The 19,130-nt window shown below is 37.1% G+C and overlaps 1 protein-coding gene across 3 annotated transcripts in view; it reads right to left on the bottom strand.

The window, feature by feature from the left end:
* The window catches only part of glceb (glucuronic acid epimerase b), a 47,238-nt gene extending 35,055 nt beyond the window's left edge, over positions 1 to 12,183 (bottom strand). Inside the window, exon 1 of one of the 3 annotated variants that reach the window (XM_067495834.1) lies at positions 11,966 to 12,183. The gene's annotated coding sequence lies outside the window, so the exon portion shown is untranslated. The remainder of the gene's footprint in view (positions 1 to 11,965) is intronic. The other 2 variants (XM_067495833.1, XM_067495832.1) reach the window with 2 other exon arrangements.
* Positions 12,184 to 19,130: the final 6,947 nt, after the last annotated feature.

Raw genomic sequence — 19,130 nt, 5'->3', positions numbered from 1 at the left:
CTTTGCTATAACAGGCCCTGTACAGGGCTGCCTTTCCAAGCAAATTACTACTCCAGTCAGGGTGGCGGTGTGCTGCCAATCTTGTTTTTCCACTCTTCCCTATAATTGCTCTTGGATAAATATCTTCAGCCTCTCTCTGTAGCTCTTAAGTCATTTCCTTTTCTTTCTGTTTATTATTTACATGATGTGTGTTTCTATGCTCAAATAAATGTGATAAATAGGCATTAAAGCCATTATACTATAGTTTATAGTTTCCAATTTGGTGATTTGGAAGTTTAAGTAATTCAGGAGTTGTGTGTAAGGATGTACAGCATGTAGCTAGTGTTTCCAAAAATTTGGAATGCTGTGTAAATAAATGAGATGATATGTAAAATATATTTAATTGAAAATGAGCAAATAATGACATATCAAATAACGACAGTGAGAAATTTGATTTAATTTTAAATTTGATTTTCAGGGGCATGTTCACCTCTCTGTTGCATCACATCAAAGTGAGTGGTCTGTTAATCTTTCTAAGATCACTTCTTGAGTTCTTGAGTGCAGCAACACTGCAGATTTATAATATTATACTAATTCCATGCAGTTTTTGATGGTTGTAACGCTAATTAGCACGTTAGCATGCTAGTGACATTAGCATAAGTTTGGTGTATTGGGTGTTAGAGAACGTCTAAAGCTAATATATATATATATATATATATATATATATATATATATATATATATATATATATATATATATATATATATATATATATATATATATATATATATATATATATATATATATATATATGAGGGCATCTGTCAGACAGCTAAAGCTTGGTCAAAATTTGACCATATATATATATATATATATATATATATATATATATATGGTCAAATTTTGACCAAGCTTTAGCTGTCTGACAGATGCCCTCACATTTGCTCCTAACATACTCCGATTTATAAATTACAAAACTATATAGCTCAAACTGTGGCAGTAAACTAAAAAAAAACTCAAGACATTTTACGGAAGTGTTCACATAACGAAAGATAATGTGATAAAATGGTTTATCCCTGTTCCTTTAGTGATAAGATAATGTCAAAAACATAATTAGCTTTAGCAACTAATTAACAAATGAATATTATACTGATCCACTCCAGCAAAGGATGGAAAATACACACATAATAAATACAATTAAAAGTAAACAATTGCTTATGGCGTGGGCTGTGTTTTTAGTTCAAGGGTAATGTAATAACTTGGACAATACTTGAATACAACACCCACCACACACCACCACACCCATTAATGGCTTTAGTAATTAGTATAACACCAGTGGTTTTCCAACTCTGACAGTGAATGGTAAATGGTCTGGACTTGAATAGCACTCTTCTACCTCAACAGTATCCAAAGTGCTATACACTTACCTCCATTAAACTATTCACATTCACACTAACAGGCCGATGACAGCAGCTGAAATGCAAGGTGCTGGCCTGATACACTGGGAGCAACTTGGAGTTCAGTATCTCTCCCAAGGACACTTGGACATATGGACAGCACCAGAGAATGAATTATAAATATATATTTTCAAATAATTGAACTCTCGCTGACATTTAGATCTGTCATACCTTTCATACTACGCAAGCAAATGTGTGATTAATAATGGCCCTTGTAAATGGGTGACTTATTTGACCAGACATAGTTTTTCGTTGTCTCAAGTAGTTGGAAACTACCAGACACGAGGCTACAAAGAGCCATGAAGAAAGGCTGAAGCAAACACTGATTAAGCAGGTGCACTGGCTGCAGCAAATCACTGCTGGAACTTCCTCCTGGATTATAATGTCCAGCCAATCCAATAAAGACTTAACTGGTGTCTGGGGCCAAGGTCACGCCTCCTGTCTCAAAAGAAGCAAAACTTCATTTGCAAGCCTAATCAAGTGTGAATGTCAAAGGCATTGCAAAGGGAGGTTGTAGATGGGTAATTTTGTTCAGGAAAGACGAGAGAGCTTCCGAGTGTCCTAGTTTGGCACTACTGGGGAGTGTTGAGTTGTAAAGATGGCTATTATAACAATTAACAAAGTCATCCTTTATCCACACCGAGTAGAGAGTGCATAGCTCTTATGAGAGTGACTGCAAATGGCACCCCAGCGACATTTCACTGCACCTTTCCTGCAATGAGCCCTTTAATTAGCAAAGTGAATGGAAAAAGAACTTCTTTATAAATGTAATGGCCAGGCTTAAATTATTCTTCTAGCCGACTACTCTTTTGTTTGACAAAAAAGTAAATACATAGATACACTCCAGCTCTCGCTTACGTCCTGCTTGGGAACATTGTAAAATTATTACTGACCCTAACTGGAAACTTGCTGACTTTAATGCATTCGTGATAAACTGAGGTTACTGTTAAATCTGTAATACAATGGAGTTGACTACCTTGGATAAGTTGTTTAATGTCATATACAGTCATGGCCAAAAATATGGGCAACCCATGCAATCCGCTCACCTAAAACACCTAAACAAAACAAAAAAAAAGAGACATAAAGTCAAACGATAAAAATTAACACAGAACTCAAAAAATGCCCTGGACAAAATTATGGGCACCCTTAACTTAATAATTGGTAGCCCCGCTTAAAAAAAATTACTGAAATCTATTGCTTCTTGTAACCATGTATGAGTTTCTTACACCTCTCTACTGGAATTTTGGACCACTCTTCTTTTCCAAACTGCTTCAGGTCATTCAGATTTTAATGATGCCTTCTCCCAAATGCTGTTTTGAGATCTCTCAGGTGTTCTATGGGATTCAGATCTGAACTCATTGCTGGTCATTTCAGAACTCTCCAGCGCTTTGTTTGTAACCATTTCTGAGTGCTTTCGGGTCATAGTCCTGCTGGAAGACCCATGACCTCTGGTGGAGACGTAGCTTTCTAAAACTGGCCACTACGTTGCGTTGTACCCTGTGTCTGCAGATCAGCTTGAATTTGTTTGGAAGTTAATCTGGGTTCTTTAAAAACCTTTCGAACAACCTTCTACACGGAGGTTAGCTACGGTGCCATGGACTGTAAACCTCTTGAGGATATTGCACACAGTGGACACAGGAACATTAAGATCTTTGGAGATGGACTTGTAACCTTGAGATTGTCCATGTTTTTCCACAATTTTTTCTCTTAAATCTACAGACGCTTCTTTCTTTTCTCCATGCTCAGTGTGACACACAACACAAAGGTTGATTCAACTTTTCTATATTTTAACTGGTTGCAAGTGTAATTTCTATATTGCCGACACCTGTTACTTGCCACATAAATGTCTAAATACAAATTACAGGAGCATGACATGCTTGAAATGAAATAATTTCTTGCAATTTTGCCAAAGTGCCAAAAGGTGGACTTTCCCGGCGGCGCTGTTTTGAACATATTGGAGCTTTTGAAGGCTCCTGCCGGAGATTCCAATGAGAAGTGCATTGTAGTAGTCGTGCCTGGAGGAGACAAAAGCGTGGACCAGCCTTTCAGCGTCACAGAGGGAGAGGGAGGGCGGAGTTTGGTTATGTTTTTGAGATGAAAAAATGCAATTTTACAGAGGTGTTGGACATGTGTTTCGAATGACAGGTTGAGCCCCAGGTTGTTAACAGAGTTGGAGAGGATAATGGTGTGACCAGAAAAGGAGATACAATTAATGGGTGAGGAATGAAGCTGATGGGTTGTGCCAACCAGAAGGGCTTCGGTTTTGGTGCTGTTCAGCTGAAGGAAGTTCTCTGACGTCCATGCCTTAATGTCCTTCAGGCAACAGGTGAGAGTTGACAGAAGTGTCGGTGGGGTCGGGCTCAGTCTCACGTAGAGCTGAGTATCATCGGCATAGCAGTGAAAGGAGATTCCATGCTTGCCAATGACTTGGCCTAGTGGGAGCATATAGATGTTGAAAAGGGTTGGCCCAAGAACCGAACCCTGTGGCACCCCACAGGTGACCGAGTGTGAATGAGATTTGGGATCCCCTAGTGCCACATACTCAGCTCTATTTGTGAGATAGGAACCAAACCACCACAAAGCAGTGCCAGAAAACCCAACGGTATGCTGCAGACGATGGAGGACAATTTTGTGGTCAACTGTATCAAAAGCGGCAGTGAGATCCAGAAGAATTAGAAGAGATGGGATGTCTCTGTGCTGTGGGAGAGGCGGAAGCCAGATTGAAATTTTTCGAACAGATTATGTCTTACCAATACCAAGTCATAATCCCAAGGCCAGACCAATCAAATCAAGACAAGATAGAAATCAGCAGTAATTTAAAAATTGCTCCTTTTAGCATATATTGTGTGCGTCATAGTAGAAAAAAAGGAAGAGGACACTTCACAGAATCTGACAAAAACATAAGAAAGCCATGTCTCCTAGTCACTGTCTCAGTCATGGCAAGAATATAAGATAATGTGGTAACAAGAATAATCTCAAACAAAGCGGCCTCCAAAATCCAGCATGGCCTGTATACGCAGACAAATGATCCTCTATCTGCCCACTTACTCACAATTATGGCAATGTTACCAAGTTATCACAGGGACTGTAACAATTCCTCCGGTGATCTAGCACTTCAGGGCAAGATGGCTTTAGGAAGTGTCATGCAGGCAGGCAAAACAAAGCAGACCTTAGTCTAGTAGCCTATTATTAAGGACCATGGGACAGCCTGGCTTCACCTGCATTAGACACAAAAGTCCCAGCATGAGCAAGCTCAATATCTACAGCAGTTGTGCAGATACAAAATCCTCGTCTATGTTCTGTAGGAGAGACATTCTCATTTAGGCAAGAAAGAGGGGAAAACAGTATGACCTGTCCACAATAGCTCTGATCAGCTCTATTCGGATTTCTTTGTGCTCTAAACTTTTGTTTCTCAATATACGTAAGGTTTATTTTGAAGGATTTGTGAGGCTATTTGTTATGAATAAACACGTTATAGTATTAGACATAACACTGTTCACTCAACGAGAGTAGAACCCTGCAATACATGTTTTCGTTTAATTTATAATTTAATTTGATTGGTTTATAATATTATTGTCTATGTAATGCTTAGGAGTACATTTTTTAATTTACAAAAGGAAAACGGGAAAATGGAATTTAAATTTCTAAAATACCATTTTTTATTTATTCCGTCCTTGTAAAAGTAGAAATTGTGATTGCACGTTGTGCCTTACATATGTGAAACACAACTCCAGAGCTAATTATTATTCTAGTAATTATAGTATTTGCGTTTATCATTGACAATGATATATATACAGTAACTACAACTTTGTCTGATATTTACTTTGTTTTACAAAATTATTTCAATGTCTGCACTTCTCTATTAAGGATCTCACCCCAAATCTTTGCTTTGTTCATCTTTCTGCCTTTTCTTTCTTTCAGTAAAAGATGTAATTTCTGAAACACCAATAGCTGCTATATTTGTTTTGAAAGAGGAACGCATTACAATTTCCCTTCTTGTGGCTTTGGTTAACTGCAGTGTACTGATGAGGATTTTACTGCCCACCAATTTCATCTGGAACAATGTTTCCCCCAGAATTTTTTTCACAAATAGTGGCAGGAGGATGATAAAAGTCTTGAATACATGCACTAAAATGTTTTTTTATTTCTCATGCAACACAAGATTTTACATAATTTTTAAAAATTGCCGTCGACATGCTGTGTAGGCATGGAAGGGGTCTTGTTAGCATGGCAACTCACCACGCCTGTACTATTGTAGAGGAAACACTGTAAAAGCAACACAATTTAGTACTAGTACCAGCACTATGTATCGTATATAAGTACTCCAATGGAAGTACTCCAGCTCCGTAAAATCTTTGCATCGGAACATCCCTATTGACAGATGATAATAGTATATCACACAGATGAAAAAATTTCTAAACTACAACATTATCTACAATGGCCTTATTTGAGCAAATATCTCCCACCAGATTATTGCTAAACCAGAATAAAGAAATATCTTAAAGTTCTAGGTATGATAATTACATTAAGAATACAGATTGCGTTCATACTGTAGACATATTAACCTAAACTTAAAACTACATGTTAACCACAATAGAACAATAAATAGAAAGATGCAAGATATTTAAATGGGTGTTGCTTATAATCTGGCAGCATTATCCCTTTTTTGGGCTGCTGGTAGAAAACAGATGGTAAAGCCTCATGAATGTGAGAAAAGAATCAGCCTCATGCAGACCTTTTCTTTAAAGCCTAATTAAGATGATGAACAAGCTCCAAAAAGAGGCCTTGTAAACAGATGAAAATAAATGTTACATTTTCTTTCTACATTAAAATAAGAAAACAAAAGGGTTTCATCTTCCAGAATGTTTTATTTGTTGATAATAGGCAAGAGGTTATATTTTATAAAGGCACATGGCACAATTTGAAATATACAGAATGAAACACAAGTATTGGCTGGTATCTCATCACACTGGTAGTTGCTATAGCCAAGATTTTATAACAATTACACTATATCATCTTGCTAATGCAGGATTCATACAACAGCCGGATCAACACTCTGAAGTCAGTTGTTGCTGAGAGTTTCGACCTAAAAGTTAACAATCAATTAGAAATTCAAACTACAAGGCATATGATTATTATTAGGGGTCACGGTAACAGTTGTAAGTTGATGGATGCATTTCAATTAGTTATGTATCTATTCTGGGTCAACTCAGTTGCACCATCATCCTAATAGAACATAGCAGGTGGGTTAACTAGCTGACATGACTAGCAGCCTAGCTCAGAGACAAGGCTTTTGTGGTAAGCATAGTTAAAACCTCAGTTTCTGTCACCTTTAAAGTCATTACCAAATGTAGGAGTTCAAAAAGAAACAGGGACCAAGCCAGTGCATTTTCATTTTGTATAGTTGAAGACCATTGTAAACCAAATTTAAAAAATTAATGAAAAAGGTTGAATTTATGAATAATGTCCAGAGGACCAACATTTTTAAAAAACAGTACATCCTCAGCTTTACGCAGAATATAAAATGTGAAGTTACGGCATGTCTGTTAACTGCTGTGGAAAACTGGCATCATTTTAAGATTGATGTGACCTGTTTTACGTGTCCCTGCTGAATAGTTGCCCTGCATGTGTAGTTTAAATATGATGGTTCTTCTCATGAAAATGAGAAGAAAAAAAAAGGGATATTACCTGGAGAAATTAAGTTACAATAGCAAGCAACAGTATCGGGAATAACAAATAATTAAAAATTCATTAACAGTTTTTCACTGGTGTCATGCGAGATCTGCTAGTTGTTCTTGCAAAGCTAAGATGGGAATGCTCTACTGACCTATTACGGCAGACAGTCAGAAAGTAAAAGCCCAGTTTCCAACTCAACAACAGAAAGACAGGGGAAATCACAGATAAACAGATGGCGCCTGAGTGCCCGAACAGTTAACATAGTGTGATGACAACTTTGCATTCTATATAGCAGTTTAACACTTTTCCACCACTACAGTTATTAACTCAAGGCACAACGAGCCTCATAAGGGTGATTGTTGTACAATGTTAGTTCTAAAGATTGTCAAATTATTGTATGGCCATATCACGCAGCACAGAGTCTCACGCACACTATAAAAAGAAAAATCCGGCACAGACTTAGATCTTGCTGTTGATACTTGTTGAGGCTGACATGTTCAAACATAGCAAAATAACTTAGGCTTCACAGTGTAATATTAAGCAATGGTGGTTCTTTATAGGCAACTGTGTAATAGTTGAGTAGGAACAGACACAAAGACAATGTACAATGGTGTTAGATTTATGGACAGTATAGTAATTACTATACAGCAATGAATTGGACATGCTACAAGTTAGATGCTACATCTGCTTTCTACTTTCACACGCTCACTCTGCAAATCCAGATCCACAGAAAATGGGCAAAAATCAGTAGACTTTAATAGAAGACATCATTTATTTGACGGCTTTCTGTCCTGTGCCCCTTAGTGTTTTAAATGATCTACACATATAAAACAAAAGGAGAACTTAAGCTGCAAGGACACTTGACTGTCTCATGTAGTGTGGTGAAACATGCTGATTAAGGTCACTCATAAGAGAAGAGACTAAAATGGCTTTGGGAGGACATAAATCAACAATAAATTACAGTACAGACATCAAACTGCAGTCAGCCAAATCCAGCAGATATTTCTAGATAGGGTACTATGTTTAATATTTCCTAGAGATAGCAATCCTAACGGAGCAATATGGGTTTAACAATTTAAATGTGTTGTGTTTAACAACATAAGGATTTGGTAAAATTTTGCAAGTATAGCGAAAACCTAGGTCAACGGAGAAATCAGAGGAGAAGCTATGGGTCTGTATAACAGTGATAACATTGATATACAGATAATTGAAAAAATGCGACTAAAGTATTACCATATTCTGCCTTCTCTACCCATTTCTATCAACTATGTCTTGTTAGCAGGCTCAGTAATTAACAAGCTTCCTACTTCTGCCAGTGTTTGTACTAATCCACACTCTATGGAACAAGATTTTGTGTCCAAGTTTTTTTAGGCACATTTCTGCAGGTCCTTCCTGGCTATGACACCATATACCAAATCTTATATACATTTATATGCTTATTTCCATTAATGACACTAGTTCAGCTTTATTAACAGTACATGCATTATCAAAATTTTTGTTCCCACCAGCAAACTGGCTCAAACTAGCGCACCAGTTAACTTTAAATTCAATTAAACGTTTTAACACATTTACTGCTTAGACATAGCACCCTATTCTTATTAGATGCCGTGCTATCTTATTACATTAAGATAACTAATGTACTGTAAGTTTTTATACTTCACTATTGACTAGTGTACATCCTGCTCTGCATTTGCTGCTATCCGTTTACCTTAGTGGCTCCTTTGTAAACTCAGGGAAAATTAAAATGAAACCAAATGAATCCAGACATTACTCGACATCAAGTTTTTGAAATGGTAGCCAGGCCGGCTGCCAGGGATCAATGTTGGTTGCCAAAATTGACAGAATGGCTGCCATAATGTCACAGATTACAAGTGGAGAAATTTTTTTTTCTGAATAATTACACCCCCAGCTTTTTGTTTATTGTTCAACTGAGTCTACTATTAGTAATATCATCATCTCTACTACTACTACTACTAAAACACTGTAGCATTTTCTGCTCAGGAATTAATTTTTGCAATCTAATCAGTATACTAAGCTTAAATGGTGTGTTTCAGTAATATAAATAATTCCTGCTACAAAGCTATTTTAAGGTTGTCTGTCTCAGGAATTCCTCATTCAACTGGAATATGGCTGTTCAATATCAATATTCAATAATGGATAGGTGAATTGACTTAATCTCCTTATTTATATGTCCTTATTTGATTTGTTATCCCTGTACATTTTTGTTTCTATTTGATTTATGGTTATGTTGTGGGCTAATGCAAAAAACAAACAAACTCGATGACTTTCAGGGGGTAGCCCTAGCTATTTTTAATTGTGCCACACAAAGAAACCTTTCTCACAGTGCATTTGCCATTTTCTTTTTCATTGATACTGAATCCTTCCTTTAGCTTTTAAAGCTCAAAACCTAAAAAGTTAATTATAATCTACTTTAATTTCATAGAATTGACTCGGTTAGAAGAGCAACGCATCTTTTGTTTTGTCTAACAGTTTTTACATGTGCTTGCATAAGTAGGTTATAGTCAGCTTTTTTGGGAAAGCTGATTTTTTTAAGTGTCATATAAAAGCTGGTTTCTGAAATAGTGTAAGGGATTAGGGAAACCTAATTTCCCCAGGTAGACAAGGACTTCTTTGATATGTATACATGTAACCAGGTTTCAAATCAGCTTTCTCCATGTGTGTAACAAAAGGCTGCAGACAGGAACATACAGTTGAGTAAAAGGCTGAATGAATGGAGACATCATTTGCGGGGTGACGGCGCTTTGTTTCTAATGCAAAGTCCACCTGAAGACCTATAGAAAATGTTACTAACATAAAGTGCCTCATAAAAGTCTGACTAACTTTCCCCTGATGATTTTTTTAAATTCAGACAATTCATCTAGTGGATCAGATGCATCTCCCCATTTTTCTCCTGCTGTCATACTGATGTGACACATACAAAAGTAAATGTCAGAAAGCAGCATTTTCTGTCACTATACAGTTAAAATCTATGTGCCAGGCTTGCAAAATAAGTCAGAGTTGGAGGAGAAATTAGATTACTCTTCTGCTGCATGTAGCTTTCCAGTAACCAGGTTTCTTAAGTGCATGTAAACGTTGTGAACTGCATGGTGAACTTCAATTTCATGTTACTTATCATATAAGGTAACTTGAGCATATATTAATAATCTACTCACAGCCCATATATGAGCTTGGCTGATCAATCTAGCTATTTTACTATGCGTTTATTTTTACTTTGCAAATTGAGCATACAGACGTAAATCTTGCCATCATCTTTTTTTCTCTTGTGGACATTTAGGAGGATATGCCCACATATCAGTACCCTCAAAATAGCATAATGCCAGCCAAATGACCCTTAACAATGCTCACTGTTGACAGCTGTGTGGTTACCAAAGCAGAGAAAGATCACACTGTAGAGATCTATTATAGACATTTTAAGTACCCCAGCATAGTGCTGATAAGTAAAATACAAAATTAGCATATTAGTTAGTTAATTAGTGCGATTGAATTTCTGACTCCTATATAGTCAAAAGCTAAATTGCATGTTAGTTGTATTTTCCCTTCAGTGGATACCGACAAGCGACACATGATTTCTGCACATAAGAAAGCTAATTAACAGTGGCCATTAAGAGTAGCTATGTTGTGGCAACAACTTGCACACCAAAACATGCAGCATGGTATTGTATATTACAATTCTTAAATATCACACAATGCAAGATCAAGGAGGTGTCTTATCCAAACACATTCTGCGGCATGACAGCAACTTCAAATATAGATCTAGAGTCAGAATGAACTATATTCAGAGATGAGAAGAACAAGAAGTCTGGCAACAGATGGTATGTCCCCCACAGAGCCCTGATCTCAACATCATGGAATCAGTCTGGGACTACACGAAGAGGCAGGAAACACTGACACAGACTAGTTCCACAGAAGAACTGTAGCATGCTCTCCATTCTGTAAACAACCTACCTGATGTAAAAGCAAAAGGGTGGCCATACCCAACACTTAATTGTTTCTGGCTTTTCTGTTTTCTGCACTTTGTTGATTAACAAAATTAAAATAATTTTGGCATGATTTTACAAACCATCTTCACTCAATTTATTTGTTTATTTATTTGCATAAAACGATAGCACGGTACTGTAACGTTAAAGATCCAATTTAAACTGCTTCAATTCATTTTAATGAACGTTATCTAGCGTTATCTCTTTCAGTTCAAGACCTTACAGAATCAGAGCGAAACCCAATAAATCCCCCTTGAGCAAACACTAGGCGACGGTAGACAGAAAAAGCACTCTCTTTGCTATAGAGAAGGAGCAAAACTGAGGTTAAAACTAACGATGAGTAGTTAGACGTTAGTTAACCAGTTGCACAAGTCAAGTTTGTCAGTTTCTGACCCAGTCCGTTTACTCAATTCCCGTTATAGCATCCTCGCATAGCCGCCTTATCACAACCTCTACAACAGGACAATAATAAAATGCTGTTTTGTGTAGAGCTGGCAGGCAATGCAACCAGCTAGCTAATGAGCCAGCCCACAGCGACTTTACCATACTAAGCAGATGTGTCGTTAGCATTCAAGCTAACGGGGAGAAGCATTCCTCAGAGTCCACAGTGAGCTTTGAAGTTCCTGTCTTCCCACTCTGAATCCGCTAAGAGGAGCCAGTACGCTAAAGGCTGTGGTAAAGTCCTCACGGTAAAGAGTTTCACGAGGGTGAAGATGTGAGAGAAGAAGAGACGGAGAATAGTGGGATTTAAACACTGCTTTCCTGATGTGAAAATGAAGTGTGAAAATATCTGCTAGCACTGCGAATGGGTGTCTGGACAGTGGGAGCCACAGGACGTAACGCTAGCAACCTTACCTGCACTATTAAAGAGGTCGTGCTGAGCCGAAGTCTGTTAAAACCCACCAGCAGCAGTTGTTTTCGGCTAGTTGGTCAGTTAAAAAGAATCCAGTTTTAGGCTGAATCACAGTTGAATGACAGAGACTAACTGGCTGGGTGACTGACTGTGCTGCATCCAGCCACAACAGCGACTGAACGCCGCTTTGGATCCGCTTCTCGCTGGGAAGGAGATTCAATATCGCGAGATAGGACGAGAACTTCGAGATTTCCACGAACCAATCAAATGCGTTTGTTTGTTGGAGTTTCGAGGGAAAGCGGTGAAGAGAAACAGAGAGAGAATAAACTGTGCTATTATGTTGCACGTTAGTAACATCAAGAACATCACTGAGTGCTTTGTGTAAAAATATTAATCAAGTCGCACTACTGAAGTGAGATTATGTCCTGTTTCAGAGCCATCATCTAGTCTGCAGTGGCTAACCTAGAATAGGGTGCCCATCTAATATTACTTATATAAATGTTTAGGTGAGTCCAAAAGAACAACACAGAACACTTTGTCAGGTAAAGAGGATGCCCTAAATAACAACAAAAACATCTCAAAAACATCTGTGATCTTCCATGGGCATGGTTGCAAGGAGCATGGTGTCTACAGTTTGACCTGCCAGAGGAGCCATTATTCTGCTACTACTGGGAAAGTGTTCTTTTACTGATTGAACCGTTTGAGAAGAACATGGACCAAAGATGCTGCTTAGCAACATAAAAAACATGTTGTGAAGTATTCCACAAGGAACATAATGATTTGGTGCTGCTTTGCATCCTAAGTTTGGACACCCCCGGTAATAGACAGTTTGCCATTACCGGGGTGAAAAAGAAATGCCAAGTTTATTGAGGTATCCCACACAAGATAATTTAAGAGTGCAGCCTGCCAACTGAAGCTCAGTAGAATCTTGGCAATACAGCAGCACAATGACCCTAAACATCATAATAAATCTACTATAGCATGACCTATGTCAAAGAGTTCAAACTCTCTGAAGTGGTCCAGTCAGAGAACATATCTTTCCATTGCAGATGGTGTAGGACGATGATATCATCACTGGCAAGAAAAACTCAGGGAAAAGCACGTGTATGATGCAATACTGCAACATCTTAACTTTTGAAAAACAGTAAGTCTAATACTTTAGTGTCTGTATCTCATAGCTCTTTGACAGTAATACTGTCATAGAAGCTATGGTCTTAGCTAAGAGTGGTTACTATAACCAGTAAATATAGATTCACCACACACAATGGTTTTTAATATTTTAATTTTAATATAATATGGACTATAATATGTTAATATAATATGGAGAATTTAACATGCTCTTACTGTCAGGTCTCTATATACGGTTGATTTGAAATTAAATTATCAGGATGTGCTCAAAGTTATGGGTTCACATAATATTCAAAATTGATTAATCCAATATTTTTGAGCAAACTAAATTAAAGCCGACCATTCACCTCGATTGTTTTATTTTAAATTTCTTACAGAGCGAAATTAATGAAAAATGTGCGACTGTCCAGTTACTTGCAATGAGTCACATTAAGGTATTATTGCATCTCTTTTAATAAGATATCGTTCATGTTAATTGTGCAAAACGTCATGGTCCCCCATAGGTGAACTGACTAACTTTGCCTTTGGAAAAATACCTGCAAAAACAATACACTTTTTAGCAACTTCACCTGGGTAGTGTATGTAGTGCTAATACTAGTATGTGAACACACTAAATTAGGATGGTAATCAGTAGCATTGCTTTGTGTTTCTCTCTCTCTCTTTTTTCAAATATAACAAACGCATAACACCTATGATAATGATTTGTTCACTGATGTGCATTTTACAAGCAGAAACATTTTAAATTCTGGATTTAAATTTCTTCCTGTATTTAAGTCTTTATAATTTTTATAATATTCCTTCAATACAAAAACAAGGAATTCACTGATGATTAAAGTATTATGACTAAAGCATTATGTGAAAATGCTTGTGGGAGGACTCGTTGTTATGTTGTTTTGAATCTAAAGCATTGTGCGCTGATTATGTACAGCTTGCCTATGAACGCTAAATAAGCTATTAAAGGTTTTATTTATGCCGTTCTTTGTGGCATTACCTGACAGCGATCAGAGGCACTGGAACATTTTTTTTAAAAATTAGGAGATTAGGTTTCCAAATCAATGTAGACAGCTTTCAGCAGGACATAGTATTTGATTTTGACCAAACAGATTTAAATAAGCTGTAATACAATTTGGTACTCTGTGTTTATGACATTTAACTGTGATTTAGATGAACTGTACATATATATGTTGATCTAAAATAAGACACGTATACGTATAAACAGAAATATAACACTAATAAATTGGTTTTATTCTTTAGAATATAATTTTGATTAATGACGGTGAAGGTAGGGAGACTGTTATTACAGTGAAGCCCATTTCTCTGCTCAGTATGTCTTCAGCATGTGAATCGAGGCATTCTCGTTGTGCAGAGTAATATTTGGCACTATTATTGTTGAAAGGAAGATGCACTGCCCCCCAAAAATGCAGACCCAAGAATCTGTATTTAGGATTAAACAGAGTCAATTCAAAGCAGATCGTTTTTTTTTTTTTTTCATTTCTTCCCTGCCACAATGCATAATGACTAAGGGAATATGTGAGTTGCTTTTGGTGAATGCTCAATAAGTGTTCCTCAGTCGACAGAGAATATTTCAGTGCTTAATCACATTTCTGGTTGACAAGCAATAGCTGCCTCCTCTATCAAACCACAGTGACTGAAAACTGAAATTTTATGGAAATTAACTGGCTCTCTTTTTTTTTCAAATTTTCACTCAAAGGGTGATTAAACACATCACAGCTAAAAAGATTTCTGGGCGTTGTGGCTCACACTTTCAAAGTCTCTACTTAGCATCAAAATGTTAACTCACTCATTTTTCTTTGCGAAAGAACATCAAAATTACAGTCCTACTTTTAGCACCTGTCACAAATCATTCTAGAGCAAAAGTAGCAAAAAATATGGATGTTGGCTTAATACACTGTCTAAAAAACCAAACTCCCTTCTTAAAAATACTGCACAACCTCACATTGATCAACTTTTCTTCAAAATTTGGAACAGCAGAGAAGGAATAAGTCCTCTCTCTGGGTCTTTGTAACGTGGCAACTGTAAACTGACTGATTGCTCCAAATCACTCCCATTTTTATGTATTCTGAGTCATAGAGTGATGTAAAAAAAAGCAGTGAACTGACTGACATCACTGTGTGGACAGACACAGGAGAAGAAGTGGAGTACAACTGTTGATGGAGACAAATAAACCAGTCTCTTATTCGCTTTTTTAATGTGACAACATTTAACCACCTCTTGGTTGAGATGTCCAGTTATATATTTCTAAGTAGTGCATTGTAACAGATTTATCAAATATGTGGGATTAAGGGAGTTAGTGTTGAAAAGTACAGTGTTTCTGTATGTGTGTGTGTGTGTGCATGTGTGTTTGTGTGTGTGTGTCTGAGACACAGGTTGCAGATCCTGGAGTTAGGCACCAAACAAGATATGCACTATTTATGTCACATCTTGTGGCATATCACAGCAGGATAAAGTAGACTAATAAGCCAACCAAGACTAATGTTTGTATAGCTAATGTGAAAGTACCTATGTATGTTCATAAGGGTGAGTTGTACCAAACATTTATAGAACATCTTTCAATATATATCTAATATATATATCTAGTTTTACACACAGCATTATGAATATGACCTACAAAGGCCTACTAATCAAAGGTTTTCCTTCAGCAGTTTTTCAGACATAATAAGTCTTTTCCAAAAGTCAAATTACGTTAAACTTACATCTGACAGACTTAAATTATGCTAACATTATGTCTGAAAGCAGAAGAAAAATTCTTAATGGATCTGAGAGTCACTGTTATCGAGTAATTTATGTCTCTTTACGTCTAACACTTGAGCAACTGTGATGCTGCACTCAAAGACACTGAGTCCCAGACACTCAGATTAACATTCCTCACAGAGAGGAGTCTGCCTGACCGACATTTGATTGATCTGAGTGTCCAGTATGCTCCATGAGCACAGCTTTTTGTCTTTCACTTTAACTGCTCTCCCAAGGTCATAAAAGATTCATGTGCAATGGCTCCCAGTGTTTTTTTAATTTGCTCAAAGTAGAACATTACACAGAGACACAGAAGGAACACTGGCGCTTTGAATTTAATTATATTTTTAAGCCAATCTCCTGCCCTGAAGAAAGTTCTGTTTAACCAGTAAACAAAGTGAAAGAAAGATGGCTGACGACTGAGGGAAACAAGCATTTTAAAATAAAGCATCTTTGTTAATATTGCTATATGCAAATTCACTCCCACTGCCTCTCGTCTTACTTTAAATATATGCAAGCGAGCTCACTGGTTGTGAATTAGACTATTGTTCACCATTTTCACTACAGATTACTACACCGCATACTAAGAAATGTCAGATTCTAAAAAATCAAAGTAATCATCTAAATTTTAATTTGCCTTGTACAAAGTGCATTTTGTGGTACTGGTAAACATCTAAATAAAAAGCACCTTAGACAAGTGTTACTGCTCCTTAAAACAAGTTTACAGTCACAACTCACTTGACAAAAGAATTCAGCCGTAGAAAAGTCAACAACAATAATATACCTAACCAGTTATGCCAGCTGTGATAACTTGCTTTTGTTAAAACACTTGCAATAAAACTTTTAGTATTTATAGCCATAATACTTCATTGGGAATTATCACATACTTTACTGTATTGTAGCTGTTCATTTTTTAAAAAGTTATACAACTGCTGAAGCTGGCAGCTTCTCCAGACAAATGAATACAAGATCAGCTTTTCTGGGTGTAATCCATCACTGAGGCGGCTTTGACAATCTGAGTCTGTGCACTTTTCTGTGGATGCATATATTCTCCATAGTTTCACTCCAAGCGAGTAATGATATTTTTATGAGCTAATCTTTAATCAGTGAGGATTGTTTGTTTTTAAACCAATGTTATGTGCACAGGCCGAACACTTCACTCACCATCTCAATCACTAAATAAAAAGACTGTTAAGTTTATTAAGTTTAATATCAATTATTAATTAAAAAGGCTAAACACCATACACATGCGTGCACCTTTAGCCTCCTACTCAACTCTTCACAAAACCTGCACTGTGAAAAAACTGTGAAAAATCTTGTGAGGGAGATTCAGTGGGTATTTTTGAAAAGTTTGAACAACTACATCCAGCCTCCAGGCTGCTGGCTCTCATTATACGTACATAACTTAAAAGTACAAAAGTGGCACTAATTTTCTCATGAAACTTTTAGTGAAAAAAGCAGACAAGCCGTTCAGCAAAATGTAAACTCTTCCTTTTAGACAGACTGACACATTGTCAACTAATTGCTCTAACTTGGCTCTAACTTGCATATCCAAACAGTGAAATCTATTATTGTTAATCAACTGGCACTTATTCAAAAGTTACAAAGCTCTCACTGCTGAAAAGATAAATATGCTGCAGGATTTCCCAGTAAAGAAGTTTTTATGTTTTGATCAGTCTGGATTTCTTCCCCAGAAACATTACAACTACGATTATATCTGGCTTTTCTAATAAAAATAAGTGAGTCGACCCTTTTTTTTTTTGCATGATAAGAGAAGTAATGATTTACAAGTGCAAAAGTATTGCAGCTTTATGAAGCTGGGACGACTTCCTATGGGATAATGAAAAATATGTAAATGAGGGTTGAACTTTAAAAACATGAACACAGGCAGAAGTCAGACAAATTACAAAATTTCTTGATTGTCCTGATAACAGAATTTCCATCCTCTCTTCCCTCTTTTATTGTTAAGTTATCTTTTGGACCAAATCGAACAAACCTTGCTGCTGCTATGACACTGTCAAATATTTACAGAAAGAAATAATAGTTATTACAGCAGAAGACAGACTGCTTTGGTGCATTTGTCTTACTGTCCTCCAAGAGCTGGGTCATTGCCTTCTGGCCTTGTCCTGAACCTAAACCTAGTTCACTTATCTCTCTGTACATCATCATCAACATTATTACTGCTTTGTACTGTGTGGTATGACACATGCTGATCATGGCAAATGCCAACAGGTGCTGTTAGTCAGTGTAGGTTCACATTACAATAGCATCTGCAGTATTTGATCACACAATCAACTTATTTGATAAATAGTATCACTGTTACAATTTCATTTTTATATTTTTGTATTTCTGCTTACAAATTGTTCAAATCATATGTTTCATGTAGTGTTGTTGCTGCTGTTGTTTAGTGTTGTTGTTGCTGATGAAAATCAAGCGCCTATATTGTTGATAAAGGTGGCTCCCAGGAATCAATATTAGGCCCATTAGGCCCACGTCACTATGTGAATTCATTATATTTACTCTTCAATTCACAGCAGCAATGCATATTTTTACGCTGATAGTTACGGTTCCACACATAACCTGATGTATTAAAAGATTATCAGCTGTCAGACTTGGACTTCACTAACATAAATTGAATGAATGCCTTGGAACTAACCAAGTGCCAAAAACCTGCAACTGAGCAGTGTGAAGAAAAATCTAAACCCACAGTGAAGGACCAGCCTGGAGGAAACTCTACTGCTGCAACAGAAAGCAACACCGACCAGATCAACACATGGTGGCCAGCCGATCTGGACTACGCAGATCAAGCAGCATGGCAGCCAAATGAGCTTCTGGTAGATGCCAGAGTGCAGTGTATCCATGGTGACTGCTTGCAGTGAATGACAGAGTTACATGTAGCTCTAAGCTCCCAACCTTTCTTGTTGTTTGACAGCCACAGTAGCCATAATTTTTTAGTCCTGGGGGAGAGGATACATTTGGCCCTATACACACCTGGCCATGACTTTACTATCTTTTAAGTAATAGTGTAAACTGTTTAAATTATGGCGTGGTGGGGACTTGAAGGCGTTCTCCAAGTTACATGAAGCTTTCAAGACATCTATTGCAGAGAGAAAAATTTTTAGTTACTTTGTTGTGTCTGTAATTACATAAATACTACCCAGTCTTTTAATTCATGCATGGGTCAATGTCTTCTCGCACCAGGGGGTAGAGATAAAGATGTCTGTAGAGGCAAACATGCTCTCACCCTTTTCCCTTCAGCTCATTCCTTTCCTAGTGTTTCCGCCCTGT

Source organism: Channa argus, chromosome 2 (assembly GCF_033026475.1).
Source record: "Channa argus isolate prfri chromosome 2, Channa argus male v1.0, whole genome shotgun sequence".
Taxonomy (NCBI): Eukaryota; Metazoa; Chordata; class Actinopteri; order Anabantiformes; family Channidae; genus Channa; species Channa argus.
This window is presented reverse-complemented; position numbering and strand designations above follow the sequence as displayed.